We start from the raw sequence: 15,988 nt of genomic DNA on the forward strand, positions 1-15,988 counted from the left end.
AGGCCGTCCAATCCGGTGGGCCAGTGCAAGTTTACAAGGCAGCGGAACTGCCCTAATTGAGGCCGAAGGTCAGGGAGCCCCTCCCTCTGGCCACCGTTGTCTTGCTATAAAACACTTTGTAATCTGTAAAGAGCTGGCTGGCTGAACCCAGAGCATTTTTTTTTTCCTTTCTAATTGGGCGGTTCCAAACTTCACCACAGGGGGTGCTAAATTGTCCCGGGCTCTTTTATTTGTGTCAACAGGAGCAGGAAGCGTACAGTTGTTATGGGTATGTAATGTAAATTCCGCGTCCGGATGTATGTATCTGTCCGGTTTCATCTACTTTAGGAGAAGGTAGTCGGCCTAATTGGGGACACGCATTTAGGAATAGTCAGCCATTTTATCACGAGTCCACGCTCCAGAGCCCCCCAAGACCTGAGCTTCAATCAGCACCAGAGCTCTTGTTTATTAGTATAAAGGGCCTTAGAAACGAGTTCCCACTGGCGGAAGCAGTTCGAGGCGGGTGGATTGGTCAGGAATAGGAGCGGTACTTCAGCTCTTGCAGGTGCAGACCGGGAAAATCTGGTGTGCTCCGTGGTTGGTTCTCTTAGGAACGGCACCATGGGCTTGATTCTTAAGTGGTCCTGCGTGCATCCAGCGGCTGATTTGGTGGATTGTGCGCCCCTGGAGTCGGACTAGAAGGTTGGAGAATCCCGCTGCAAGACTTTCCTTGCATTTGCCTCAGGCAAACTTTCCTGAGAGGCGGCTGCTGGAGCTTTTAAAGGATGGAGGGCTGGAACGTCACGGAATTTACAGGACCAGTTATATGGCTGCTTTGCGTAGCTTGTTCAGAACTTGGCCTGAAGACTTCCTTTCACAATATCCTGGTGGCACGGTATGGAGAGAGGCCCTACTCCCTCGCCCACCTCGAATTACTAAAAGGTACAGAGATTTACCAAAAAGAACCTAATGGGTTTTTTTTGCAAGACCAAACTGGCTTGGGTCAATTAGCGCCAGCCTAAAACTCCACCCCAGATCCTCTATAAAACCTTAATCAGCTGTGAATTCCCACCTTCCCATATCAATAACCACTGTGTACCTCCATATTTTCTCACGGGTATAATAGGGGTCTAATCCTTGCGTCCTCTGTCATAAGAAGTTGTAAGGACTATATATATATTGTGTTCTTAAACCCTGCCAAAAGAGGTTGGATTCACAAATTGGAGACTGATGTCTTGGGGTTGGGGGGAGGTTAAAAAAAAAAAAATCAGCCCTCAGAAGTGTCCGCAGCAGGGAGGCCCCTGGTGTTCCTTATCAGCAGAAGCGTTTATTAAGGGCCGGTGTGCACCGGGACCACGAACTGCACTGCCCGTGTCGCCACGTTTCTAGCTCAGATGAAGCTTGACTAGGCACAATGTCCATCCACTCATGGATCCTACACACCGTCAGATAATCAATGCAAAACTCAGGTGAGGAGATTAGATTAGATCATTAGATCTGACGGCTCGGAATGCTGGTTGCCTGCTGAGGAAGGGAACCCGGGCTGTGATTTACGTTCTCAACTTGGGTTAAATCTTCTCTCCCTACAGCCTCGTCCTGAGGGGTGGAGAGTCAAAGTCACCAGGAAACAGAGGGTTCTCAGCCAGCGGTATTGTGCCCACCTGTATCAGGTAAGCCCCAATGCTCAAGACCTTAGAGCACAACTTTGGTTCTGAGTGTCTTTCCGTCCCTTTAGTGGACAAAGCATTTTCACTGTCAGTATCTGGTTGGACCTTTACAGCTGCTGAAAATGTGAGGGTTGCAGGGTAGACAGCTGCATCTCGTTGAGCTCACCAATAGCTGCCTCCCTTGCTGCTTGCTGATGAAAGTCCAGATTTTTCCTGATACTGGATGGCAATGTGTTCATGGAAGGCAGTCTTAACCCCAGATGATTCATGATTACCCTAAGCCAATCATGGTACAAACATTACTTCTTTTTTCTTCTTTTTTAAGAAAATTCTAGTTGATTTACAATGTTGTATTAGTTTCAGGTGTCCAGCAAAGTGCTTCAGTTATACATATATATCTAGTCTTTTCCAGATTCTTTTCCATTATATGTTATTACAAGCTATTGAATATAGTCCCCTGTGCTATACAGTAGGTCCTTGTTGTTTATCTATTGTATATATAGTAGTGTGTATATATTAATCCTAAGCTCTTAATTTATCCCTTCCCCCCTTCCCCTTTGGCAACCATAAATTTGTTTTCTATGTCTATGGGTCTATTTCTGTTTTGTAAATAAGTACATTTGTGTCATTTTTTTAGATTCCACATATAAGTGATATAATGATATTTGTCGTTCTCTGGCTTACTTAGTGTGATAATCTCTAGGTTGATCTATGTTGCTGCAAATGGCATTATTTCGTTCTTTTTTATGGCTGAGTAATTTTCCATTGTGTGTATACACCACATCTTCTTTATCCATTCATCTGTCGATGGACACTTAAGTTGCTTCCATGTCTCGGCTATTGTAAATAGTGCTGCTGTGCATATTGAGGTGCATGTATCTTATCGAATTAGCATTTTCGTCTTTCCCGGATGTATGCCCAGGAGTGGGATTGCTGGATCATATATGGTAACTCTAGGTTTTTTGCAAACATTACTTCTTGATGATTTAGTTTAGGGACGTCCCTGTCCTGGCTAATAGAACTTAACAGGGATCCCGGTGGGGGGGTTTCTCAGAAGTATTTTTCTCCTCGAAAAAAGAGAAATGCTTATGGAGGTTGCTGCCACCATCACCCATCCACGTTCTACAGCTTTCGAATGCTGTTGTAAGGATATGAGATATTGGAGCAGCAGCAGTCATTTTGTGACCGTGAGGGGATGATGGAACAGAAAGGTAGAAAGAGCCTGGCTCCTTGATGACCTCTTTGGCCATCAAACCCAAGACCACCTACCTCTGAGCTTCCTGTCATATGCAAGATTAATATACCCTTATTGTTTAAAATGCTTTTTATTGGCTACACTGCTGAGAGCATCCTAATGGGTACAATCCCCATTTAATAGTTAAAAAAGTTAGGCGAGATTAGGTCATAGAGTTAATTAGTGGCAGAGAGGGGCCTAGAATCCAAGGGTTCCAATTTCATCCAGAGTACTCTTCTCTACCTCTGAACTCTACAGAGTCTTAGGGAACCCCCGGGGTCCTCCTCAAGGCCAAGGGTGCCGATGATTAGGCTCTGTGCCCCTGTCTCCCTTCCTACACCCAAATCAGAGCAGCATGGCTTTTATCTGATTTATCTTATTGGCTTCTCACTAACATTCTGTTTGAAACAAAAAACTTTGAGGCTTAAACTTATTTCAAAACCACTGTCCCCCCCCTTACCCTTTACAACAGCGGCCAGCTCTTTATACCACCAGAGTGGAAATTGTAAAGAAAGTGTCTTTTCTAAGAGGAAATGTGGGGAAGGGGGAATATCTTAGTTCCCAGGTTTAAGCCCAGAGATCCTAGCGAACCGCTCACTCACATGCTTACACATACAAGCCACAGACACACACACAAATGCACTTCTGAAGCATGTGCATGCAGACGCACTATTCACTTGATTTTTCATCCTCTTAGGCGCTCTGGAAGTTGTAAGGCAGAATGAGACGCAGTGAGGCTAGCACAGGTGCTGGGGTTTACGGAAGCCCCCGGAAGGCCGAGCGTGAGCAAGAGCTCCTGCCTTGGTTCTGGAAACTGCAGCAGGCGAGGCCACACTTGTCATCTGGTCTTGTCCTTGGCTGTTCCAGACTCCAGGGCCACCTCCATTCTCGAGACCCAGCTTGTCTTGACTTCTACCACTTGCTCTCAGGGTGCCCAGAATTGGATCTGGGCACTTCGATCTGATCGGGTGGGCTCTGCACCACACCACATGGGCCCACCAGCCCCTCTCGGGCTGGACAGAGTTCTCAGGCAGGATGCTTCATGTTTTTCTGGGGTGCCGATTCCTGATCCAATCAATGGTAACAGGGTAACGGAGTTAAATGACACAAAACACAGGTGGCAGCTTATGCAAAAGGAACCTGGCTCTCCTTAACATGGGGTTATAAGCATTGCAAGTCCCTGACATTTGATCAGCCCCAGTGCAGCCTCCCGAGAACAACTGGGAACTGCCTTCCTCCCCTCTCTCAACTCCTCTATGCGCCCCCTCCTTCCCTTCCTTCGTTCCTTCATTCAGGAAACATTTCTTCATTGCCTACTGTTCCCGTTATCTATTGCTGTGTAATAGACAATCCCCAAACCTAGTGGCTTCCAAAGAAAACCATTTTATTATATCTCACAACTCAGAATTCAGGCAGGGCTCGGCTGGGCAATTCTTTTTTTTTTTAAATAAATAAATTTATTTATTTATTTATTGGCTGCATTGGGTCTTTGTTGCTGCGTGCGGGCTTTCTCTAGTTGCAGCGAGCAGGGGCTACTCTTCCTTGAGGTGCGCGGGCTTCTCGTTGCGGTGGCTTCGGAGCACGGACTCTAGGCACGCGGGCTCAGTAGTTGTGGCTCGTGGGCTCTAGAGCGCAGTCTCAGTAGTTGTGGCGCACGGGCTTAGTTGCTCCGCGGCATGTGGGATCTTTCTGGACCAGGGCTCGGACCCGTGTCCCCTGCATTGGCAGGCGGATTCTTAACCACTGCGCCACCAGGGAAGTCCCCGGGCAATTCTTTTGCTCCTCCTGGCATCGCTGTGATCACTCAGTGGTATTCGCTGGCTGCCTGGCTGGTCAGGAAGGTCAAAGTGGACCATGACGAGTGCCTGGGCAGGAAAGGCTAGAACGTTTGGGTCACTGGGCTGCGCTCCTTCTTTATGCCACTCCGGGCCCCTCCAGTAGGTGAGTGCGACTTTGTACATGGTGACTGTAAGAGTGAGCGTTCCAAGAGACAGGAATTGGAAGCTGCCAATCTCTTGAGGCCTGGGCACCAAAATGGGCACAGCCTCCCTTCTGCCGTACTCTGTTCGTCAAAGAAGTCACAAAGGCCACCCAGGTTGAAAGGGGGTGGGACGAGAGCCTACTCTGTCCTCTCTATGGGAGGAGTGTGAAAGCATGGGTGGCCAGCTTGAATCTGTCACCTCTCCTATCTGCTAGGAATCGTGAGAGATGCTGTTAAGTAAAAGAGCGAATAACACGAGTACTGCTATTTCGTTCTCTTTTTCCTTCCTCTGGGTTAAGTCCAGATCTGGGGGTAGACTTTCCCATTTCCCCAAGTTACTAGAGAAATTCTGCTTGACATTGTAGTGGGGGTGAGTGGAGTGGGGAGATGAGAGACAGAATCTGGGCAGCTCAGGGCTACTCTTAGGAGGTCACGTGGGCTGGGGGTGAGAGCCAGGAGGGAAGATACTGCAGCTGCGATGACCTTGGCAAGGAAGGGCGTGCGGGGGTAGGGTGGCAAGGAGGAAGGCCCTGTGGCGATCGGCGGGAAGGGACGACCTTGACGTTGTCTGAATCTGAGTTCCTTCTAAAAAGCAGAGCCTGAAAATGAAGACTTGGGTGCAGGGAGTTCCTTTGGGAAGTGACCCCCAGGAAGCACGGTGAGGGGGAGGGGAAGGAAACCAGTGAAGGGTGAGCGGAGGAGCAGGTGGGCTTGGGCTTCTGGGGCTCAGTCGTGCTGGAGCCCCCGGGAGACTCTGCAGGAGCCACTCCAGAGTTGTCAACTTAAGAGCAGCAAAGCTGCGCTGTTTATACACCACATTCCTTCCGTCGTTGGTCAAGGGTTGATCCTAGGGTCTTAAGCTTCCAGTACTTTTGCCCCACTCTGCACTGGTGACCATGCCAGGCTAGTCACTGTGTCCAGGAGCTGCCTGTTGGTGTCCTCCAGGGTGGCTGTGAAGGTCTGCTGAGACGGTTTATGATGAGAATTTCTAGTCCCTTTGCGTGGGACACGGACAGGGCCTCTGCCTCACACGCCTCCAGGGGGCGCCCGTCACACTGTCTTCCATGTGAAAGGTGCCCCCCTGGATGTGCCCCGTAACCCCCCCCTCCTCCACCTTCCCACGAATTCATCATTACAACCCGCAAGGCCCACGAATGCTTTGGGAGCCAACAGATTCTCTCTGAGGTACGTAACGAATGCCAAGTCCTAAGTCAAGGTCGGCTCTGGACCAAAACAAAGACGCTGATGGGGACAAGGGGTGCATGCGGTTACCCCGTACTGGTCTCCGTGCAGCACAGAGTCCAGGAAGAAGGGGAAAGAAGCAGCTTCATAAACACCAGGCCAACCTCTGGGACCCCTTTTCGTGTTTTCCAGTGCTTAAGAAACACATGGAGTACTTAGTCCACTGAGGGCAGAGCAAGTTAGCAAGTTCGTTCACCCTTTGTGGAGAAAGTGACTTGACCCCTCTGAGTTTCTGTCTCCCCATCTAGAGTCATCTCTGAGGCCTCTTGCTACCCTAGCAGGCTGTGATCTGTGATTCTACGGGGAAGGAGTGAGACGATGCGTCTCAGTGAACACTGGGAAGTTAAAAGTACTGTACAAACTGAAAGCTTTCATGCGATTGTAACTGTTATGGCAACACAGAGCGCTCTGTGGAAACAGCCTCCCCCTCGGTTTATGCTCCTCCTGTAGGAGCCCTGACCCCACGCTCCATCACCCTGCCTCCCAGACTCCTAGCAGGATCTCTGTGTCCTTGGTTACTCCGTGAAACCTATGTTGAGAGATTCTGCCTTTCTAGTGGTCTCTTCTTGACAGGGGAAGAGGGCACCCCAGACCCCTAGTTCATCCATATGCCCTAAGATGCCTCGGGCCACACCACAAAGGCCCCATTCACCAGTTCATGCCCATACCGCATTCTGCGTGGACCCTGATGGGTGTGTTGAGACAGGCAGGCCTTTTTGTTCCAACTGCCCTTGGTTAGGGGGCCTTTTCAACGGTCCTGGTTCTAAAATTATCTCTAGACTGCCTCCTTAGGATGCTCTTGGCTACAGGTGACAGAAACCCCCAAGACAGGAAGAGCTGCAAGATGATACTTCAAGGCTCCTCTCCTTTCTAATCCTCTCAGCTCTGCCTTTCTGGGTATGTGTGTTCAGTTTCAGCCTCCAACTGGTCCCAAAAAGGCTGCTGAAGTTCCAGGCATCACATGCAGGTACACAATCTCTAATAGCAAAGAAGAGGCCCTTCCAGCCAGAGATGATATTCAAAATATTCAGCAACCAGTACAGCAGGGTATGGACCAGTGAGAAGAAACTCTAGCCATACTGGCATGGGCCTGCTGAATGTCAGGAGTGTTTCCAGGGTTGCTTCTGTAAGAGGAAGGAGGGCCCCCACCAGAATTAGCTCATAGCTCATTGGCCGGCAGTGGATCACGTGACCCCACCAGTTTCTAGGGGTTAGAATAGTAAAGATTTTGCCATGAATTGGGGATGGAATCCCCTTTCTTGAGGGTGGACATGTGAATTAGGTTCGGGTTCCTTTAGCAGGTTGGAGGCTGGGGGAACCCGTCAATCTCACCTGCTTCCCAGGCTCACACCTCCCCACCATCACCCCTCCGAAATCAGACTCCTAATGCCGGCCTCAGATCCACTGTTAAATCCGACCTGAATATCTTGTGTGTGTGTTTTTAAAAACTTTTTATTTTGAAAACACTGCAAACCTACAGATTTGAAATTGCAAGAACAGGGCCACAAACTCCCATATACACTTCACCCAGATTCACCCATTATTGACATTTTACCATATTTACTCTGTCTCTCCACACACACACACACACACTCAGTTGTTGTTACTTTGGTGGAATAATTTAGTCAGTGGCAGACATCTTTTTTTTTTTTTGCTTTTTTTAAAAAAAACTTTATATTTTATATTGGAGTATAGTTGATTAACAATGTTGTGACAGTTTCAAGTGTACAGCAAAGTGATTCAGTTATACATATACACGTATCCTTTTTTTTTTTTTTTGGCTGTGCTGGGTCTTTGTTGCGGCGTGCGGGCTTCTCTCTAGTTGTGGCACACAGGCTTCTCTAGTTGCAGCGCACAGGCTCCAGAGTGCGCGGGCTCAGTAGTTGTGGCACGCAGGCTTAGTTTCCCTGCGGCATGTGGGATCTTAGTTCCCTGACCAGGGATCGAACCCGCGTCCCCTGCATTGGAAGATGGATTCTTAACCACTGCACCACCAGGGAAGTCCCCCATGTATCTATACTTTTTCAAATTCTTTTCCCATTTAGGTTGTTACATAACGTTGAGCAGAGTTCCCTATGCTATACAGTAGGTCCTTGTTGGTTATCCATTTTAAATATAGCAATGTGGGGCTTCCCTGGTGGCGCAGTGGTTAAGAATCCGCCTGCCAATGCAGGGGACAGGGGTTCAAGCCCTGGTCCAGGGAGATCCCACATGCCGTGGAGCAACTAAGCCTGTGCGCCACAACTACTGAGCCTGTGCTCTAGAGCCTGTGAGCCACAACTACTGAAGCCCGCACGCCTAGAGCCCGTGCTCCGCAACAAGAGAAGCCACCGCAATGGAAAGCCCGCCACGGCAACCAAGAGTAGCCCCTGCTCGCCACAACTAGGGAAAGCCCGCCGCAGCAACGAAGACCCAACGCAGCCATAAATCAATCAATCAATCTAATATATATATATATATATATATATATATATATATATATATATATATATATATATATAGCAGTGTGTACCTGTCAATCCCAAACTCCCTATCTTCACTCCTAAATCTTGAGTGTGATTCTCCAAAGAACAAAGACATTTGCTTACATAATCACAGTACAATGATCACATTCAGGAAATTGAACATTAATGCAATACTATTATCTAACACAGAGCACATATTCACATTTCACCAGTTGTCCTGAAATTGTGCCCTTTAGTGATTGCTCTGCTCCAGGGTTTTATCCAGGATCACATATTATTTCTGGCCACCTGGTCACTTCACTCCCCTTCAGCCTGGACCAGCTCCTCAGCCTGACCTTTGTTGTTCCTGATACTGACAGTTTGGAAAAGTACAGCCCCTTTTTGCAAAATGTCACTCAGTTTGGGTTTGTTTGATGTTTTCTTATGGTTAGATTCAACTGAGCATCTTGGTTTTGCCCCCTTTGCTTCTTTCTGCAACTGAAAGTGCTTTAAGCTTTTATGAAAGTTATCTTTATGATGTCTGCAAAGTATAAATACTATTCGGTTCAGTTAGGCCCATTTCATGGATGGACAGACTGAACACTTCTAAATGAGTCAATTTGGGAGAGCCTAGGATAAGGTTAATCGAAGAGGGCTTGTGACCAACCAGCAATTTCTGCTGAGCTGCCTGCCTTTCTACCTCTCCCTTGCTCACACCCCGTCTCCCCTTCTCCTTGGGCTTAATTGATAGGCAAATTAATGAATGTTTGGCCAGGCGGGGGGGGGGGGGGCAGGAGGCTGTTTAGAGCCTGCAGAGCTTGCTTTTTAGGTAAGGTGGGGATGAGTCTGCCAGCAGCCTTCCAGTGACAAGGGCGTGATGGATTCCCCCCATTCTTTGATATCAGTGCTTTTGTTAGTTTGCATTTTATTCAGTGCCTTTTCTCTCAGCAACTCAAGGCCTTTTGCAGAGTCTTATGTAACGAAAAATAATTCTGCAAGGTAGGCAGACCGGGCAAGGCCACAATACGTAAACCACGTTCCTTATACACACACGCAGCAGCCTTGCTGGGGCCCATCTGTGTTGGGGCAGCGACATTTGACATTTGTGGCACTTAGAGACCATAAGGGAGCAAAGACATAGGCAAAGGGGGATGCAGTTGCCTTTGCTAAGCTCCAAGGAGGCCCCTCTCCCTGTGCTTGGGTGACTGACTCTTAAATAAGAAAAGGCGGGACTTTAAGAGAGAGAGGTAAGGGAGGGAGGAATGATCAAAAGGAAGGAGTCAGTACGTACAGGAAAAGGTGCTCAACAACCTTGGTCATCGGGAAATGTAAATTCAAACCACTCTGAGATCACAGTATACCCATCAGAATGACTAATACGTCAAAACTAATACTAAGTACCGGTAAGGATGGGGAGCGACTGGAACTTCATAGGCTGCTGATTGGCTAGAACTTGACACAGCCATTATGGAAAACTGAACGGTAACCACTAAACTGAACAGATTCTCACCCTATGACCCAGCAGTTCCCCTCCTGGGGAAATACCCACAGATGAGTACATACGTTCACTAAAAGACCTGCAAAATAACGTTCATCTCACTATTCCATTAGCCCAAAACTAGGGACTACCCAAATGTTCATCAGAAGTACAAAGGATAAATAAAGTGTGGTGCATTTATGTTGTGGGATATTATGCAGCAATGAAAAAGGACAAGCTACTTCTTTGTATAATATATAGACACTCTCATGTACAGAATGTGGAGTGAAAGAAGACAGACAATAAAGACAATTCTACATAGTTTTATCTACATAAAGTTTAAAACCAGGCTCAAGTAATCTGTGGGGACAGAAATGAGAAGAGTGGTTACCTACTGACTGGGAGGCATGAAGGGGCCATCTGGGGTGCTGGTAATGGTCTGTATCTTGACCTTGGTGCTGAAGAACACATGAGTTTACTTTGTAAAAATTGAGCTGTACATTGATGATGTGATACTTCAAAAAAGGTTTACAATAAGGCAGGGAGGAGGAAGAGTAAGGGAAACACAGACGTGCCTCTATTGGTGAGCAGGTTGGATTCCACTAACTGTCCTTGAATCCATTTGTTCCTTAATCCAAAGGGACCACCACTCACTCCACCTGTTCGTGGCAGCAGAGTTAGTATACTTTTTTATTTTCTGGCACTTAGCTTTCCATCAACGTTTGTGGGCCAAAATTTCATAAGCAGAGAAGCTTCTATTTAGAGCAAGGCTAAGGGCATTAGCGATTTATGACTTCATGCATTGATTCATTCATTCAACCATCAAAGACAGGATAAGTTATGTGATTCTGGAAGCCTTTGGCTAGAACTATTCATTTCTAGATGTCCTCTCATCAGCAACAAGACATTTCAACCCATCTGGGGAAAAAGTCAGAGGTGAGATGGGGACTGTGAAAATTGCCTTCTATCCCATTTTCCCTAGATTTCTGAACTGGGAGGCTAATTCCTGCCAGAGTGGAAGATGACAAGGTAGTGACAGCTTTGAAAGAGGGTGTACTAGTTTCCCAGGGCCACCATAACAAAGTACTGCAAACTGGGTGGTGTCAACAACAGAAATGTCTTCTCCCATCGTTCTGGGGGCTAGAAGTCCAAGATCAAGGTGTGGGCAAGGTTGGTTCCTTCTGAGGGTGTGAGGGAGAATCTGTCGCAGGCCTCTCGCCTAGATTCTAGTGGTTTACTGGCAATCTTTGGCGTTCCTTGGTGTGTGTCTGTCTCCAAATTTCCCCTTTTTATAAGGACACCAGTCATACTGGACTAGGGCCCACTCTAATGACTTCATTTTAACGTGATTACCTCTGCAAACCTTATATCCTAATAAGGTCACATTCTGAAGTACTGGGGGGTTAGGACTTCAACATACAAGCATACCTCGTTTATTGCACTTCGCTTTATTGCACCTCACAGATACTGTGTTTTTTACAAATTGAAGATTTGTAGCAACCCTCGGTTGAACAGTCTATTGGTGCCATTTTTCCAATAGCGTTTGCTCACTTCGTTCCTCTGAGTCGCATTTTGGTAATTCTTGCAATATTTCAAACTTTTTTACTGTTATTATATTTGTTATGGTGATCAGTGACCTTTGGTGTTACTATTGTCATTGTTTTGGGGTGCCATGAACCGCACCCATGTAAGATGGCAAACTTAATCGATAAATGTTGTGTGTGCGTTCTGACTGCTCCACTGCCTGGCCATTCCCCCAGCTCTCCCCTTCTCCTTGGGCCTCCCTATTCCCGAGACACAACGATATCAAAATTAGGCCAATGAATAACCCTACAGTGGCTTCCAAATGTTCAAGTGAAAGAAAGGGTCGTATGTCTCTGACTTTAAATCAAAAGCTAGAAATGATGAACTTAGTGAGGAAGGCACGGCGAAAGCCAAGATAGGCCGGAAGCTAGGCCTCTTGCATGAAACAGTTAGCCAAGTTGTGAATACAAAGGAAAAGTTCTTGAAGGAAATCAAAAGTGCTACTCCAGGGAACACACAAATGATAAGAAAGCAAACAACCTTATTGCTGATATGGAGAAAGTTCTAGTGGTCTGGATAGAAGATCAAACCAACCACAACATTCCCTTAAGCCAAAGCCTAATCCAGAGCAAGGCCTTAACTCTCTTCAATTCTATGAAGGCTGAGAGGGGTGAGAAAGCTGCAGAAGAAAAGTGTGAAGCTAGCAGAGGTTGGTTCATGAGGTTAAAGGAAAGAAGCCGTCTCCAGAACATTAAAGTGCAAGGTGCAGCAGCAAGGGCTGATATAGAAGCTACAGCAGGTTACCCAGAAGATCCAGCTAAGATCATTAATGAAAGTGGTTACACTAAACAACAGATCTTCAGTGTAGGCGAAACAGCCTTCTATTGGAAGAAGCTGCCATGTAGGACTCTCATAGCTAGAGAGGAGAAGTCAGTGCCTGGCTTCAGAGGACAGGGTGACTCTCTTATTAGGAGCTAATGATGCAGCTGGCACCTTTAAGTTGAAGCCAATGCTCATTTACCATTCCGAAAATCCTAGGAGCCTTAAGAATTATGCTAAATCTACTCAGCCTCTGCTCTATAAATAGAACAACAAAGCCTGGATAATAGCACATCTGTTTACAACACGGTTTACTGAATATATGGAGCCCACTGTTGAGACCTACTGCTCAGAAAAAAAGATTTGTTTCAAAATATTACTGCTCATTGACAGTGTACCCAAATGCGCTGATGGAGATGTGCAGTGAGATCCATGTTGTTTTCATGCCTGCTAACGTAACATCCATTCTGCGGCCCATGGATCAAGGAGTCATTTCGACTTTCAAGTCTTATTATTTGGGAAATACATTTCATAAGGCTATAGCTGCCACAGATAGTGATTCCTCTGATGGATCTGGGCAAAGCCAATTGAAGACCTTCTGGAATGGATTCACCATTCTTGATGCCATTAAGAACTTTCGTGATTCGTGGGAAGAGGTCAAAATATCACATTAACAGAGATTTGGGAGAAGTTGATTCCAACCCTCTTGGATGACTCTGGGGCGTTCAAGACTTCAGTGGAGGAAGGAACTGCAGATGTGGTGGAAATAGCAAGAGAACCAGCATTACAAGTGGAGCCTGAAGATGTGTCTGAATTGCTGCAATCTCATGATAAAACTGTAACGGATGAGGAGTTGCTTCTTATGGATGAGCAAAGAAAGTGGTTTCTTGAAATGGAATCTATTCCTGGTGACGACGCTGTGAAGATTGTTGAAATGACGACACAGGATTTCGAATATGACAGAAACTAAACTTAGTTGATAAAACAGCGGCAGGGTTTGAGAGGATTGACTCCAGTTTTTGAAAGAAGTTCTACTGTGGGTAAAATGCTATCAAACAGCATTATATGCTACAGAGAAATCGTTTGTGAAAGGAAGAGTCGATCGACGTGGCAGACTTCATTGTCTCATTTTAAGAAATTGCCACGGACACCCCAACCTTCGGCTACCGCCACCCTGCTCAGTCAGCAGCCATCAACATCGAGGCAAGACCCTCCACCAGCAAAATGGTTACGACTCACAGGAGACTCAGATGATGGTTTGCGTTTTTTGAGCAATGAAGTATTTTTATATTAAGATATGTACATTTTTAAAGACATAGTGCTATTGCACCACTTAACACATTATTGACCGGGGGATTTTTGCAGAAACTAACGCCTGTGGCTGGCGATTTGTTCTGTAGGTGAATACTGAAACACCCGCGTTTGAGTAAATATCAACAACGTTTTTTGCACTTAATGTATTTACCTGAAACTTTGTTCACGTCTTACTAAAGCATTCTAATATTTCGTTAGAGCGTGATAGGCGGTATAGCAGGCACCTCTGTGCAGGGCAACAGAACATCTACTACAAATATACCGTGTTTCACTGTGCTTTCCCCTGGAAGAGCAGACTCTAAACTTTCTGGCGGCTTTTTTTTTTTTTAGTCCTGTGGGTATTATTTGGTGGCTTTTTTTTTTAGTCCTGTGGGTATTATTTGGTGGCTTTTTTTTTTTTTTTTTACTCCTGTGGGTATTATTTCCTCTAGAAGATGTTCGTTTATTTTACCTGATGGTCGACAAGGTGTGTCTTTGCAGGGGGCTCTTTCAGAAATTCCACAAGAAGGACCAGGTGCGGTACTACCACTACATTCACCAGAATGGTCGGTCAGTTACCCATTCTGTAGCTACTGCTAACAAAAATTGCTTGTAAGACATTTTATTCTGTGCACTAAGGCTACGATAAATTTTAAACGCATTGAATACACCGCAATTAATCAAATAGAAACCCACTTTCTTATACCATTTTCGAGTTTCCTGGAAGATATTGAAGTTTGCCAGATATTGATCAGATCGATCAACTCCTTTCATGTATTTGTTATACTCTAATATACAAGTGGGCTGAGTTATCTGATGGCCAGTCCTCCTGTCTTCCTTTCCTGTAGATGCTGTGGAGGTGTCATGAATAGTGTCGCCACGCGGACTAACCTCTTGTCTTTCCATATAAGAAGAATCACTTATCCCTTCTGGAAGAATGTCATTTCTCCCCTCTGTAGATTTTTAGCTTTCTCCTTTAATTGGTTTGGTAGACCACGACTCTTTCTTATAGTCCCACAAACTCTGGTTTTATTTTTCAACAATATTTCAGATGTGGACACATTGTTGTAATAATTGTCTTGGTAAATATGGTGCCATGAACCAAGATAAGGTTGTAGGACCAATAATATTGTTTCTTGCACTTTCTTTCCTTCACTCGTGTAAATCTCAAGGTTGCATATATATCCAGTTTCACTTTCGCTAAGCACCCTGACCAAAATTCCATATTTTGTAAGTTTTCCGAGACTATAGGTTTTGAATCTGAGTCGTCCTCTCCACTTTTTCATTGCCTCCTCAAGTGATAGCTCTCGTTTGGGTATATAGATCGATTGAAATTTTGGTAGAAAATAATACAAAAGAGGTTTAACTTTTGAAATTCTGTCCGCAGGAAGTGGAGCTTCTGAGTTATCGTTAAAGTGAGGAAATGTCATTATTTGTTTGAAGCTTCTTCTCGTCATAATCTTTGGAAAGGTAGGTGTTTCAAGTAAGGGATCAGTCGACCAATATTCTTTCCAGTGTGACTTTCTTATTTGTCCCATCAAAATTACTAATCCAAGAAACTTCTCCGTGTCACTATTGGTTACATCAGTCCATTTTAAAGCCTTATCATACTTTTTATATGATTTTTCATTCTGTTGGTGATACAAGTTTGTTTGAGAAGTGACCAACTTGAAAAAGGTGTTCCAAAAATTAATTCTGTTGTTTCACTAACACTTTGCAGGTTATTACATTCAATAGTTACACCTGACACACCTGTAAAGTCTTCTAATTTTCGTGAAATGTGAAGTCTTCTAATTTTCAATCCACTCTTCTGTAGAAGCAAAGGACCATTCTCCAGCACCGTGAGTTTCATTTTCACTTTCCGTATCAGAATCAATCACTAAGGTTTTTTGTCTTTTGTTTGGTCTAATATTCACATTGTCTGAATCAGAACTATATTCTGAAGAACTGTCATCTTCTGAGATGCTAGTATATATGTTGCTCGGACAATCAGAGAAAGTATTGGTATCTGCATAAAATTCACCAGAAAATTCTTCTTCACTCAGAACTTCGTGATGCGTCATTTTTGAAAATTTTACGGTAGTAAACTTGCATTTATAATATACACGAGGTTGGAACAAAAACCTAACGGAGCAAAATGTGAATGATAGCAAGAATCATAAGTTGTATAATGGACCCTCGATCAATTTTAAGCTCTAACAGCTTCGCATGGTGATGTTAATTGTATCACTCTCTAAAAACGTATTGATATGTCTCCGGTCAATAACGTTTGGGTAGCAAAAGACGTATTAATACGTCTCCGGTCAATAAGTTGTTAATTGACTATAG

At 45.3% G+C, this 15,988-nt stretch overlaps 1 long non-coding RNA gene across 1 annotated transcript; it reads left to right on the top strand.

Annotated features, from left to right (window-relative positions):
• Nucleotides 1-298: 298 nt before the first annotated feature.
• LOC132356804 (uncharacterized) lies at nucleotides 299-15,496 on the top strand. The gene is made up of 4 exons (XR_009500077.1): nucleotides 299-921; nucleotides 1,569-1,649; nucleotides 15,048-15,130; nucleotides 15,381-15,496. It is a non-coding gene; the product is annotated as an uncharacterized LOC132356804 (long non-coding RNA).
• Nucleotides 15,497-15,988: the final 492 nt, after the last annotated feature.

The sequence above is a fragment of the Balaenoptera ricei genome, chromosome X (genome assembly GCF_028023285.1).
Source record: "Balaenoptera ricei isolate mBalRic1 chromosome X, mBalRic1.hap2, whole genome shotgun sequence".
Lineage (NCBI taxonomy): Eukaryota > Metazoa > Chordata > Mammalia > Artiodactyla > Balaenopteridae > Balaenoptera > Balaenoptera ricei.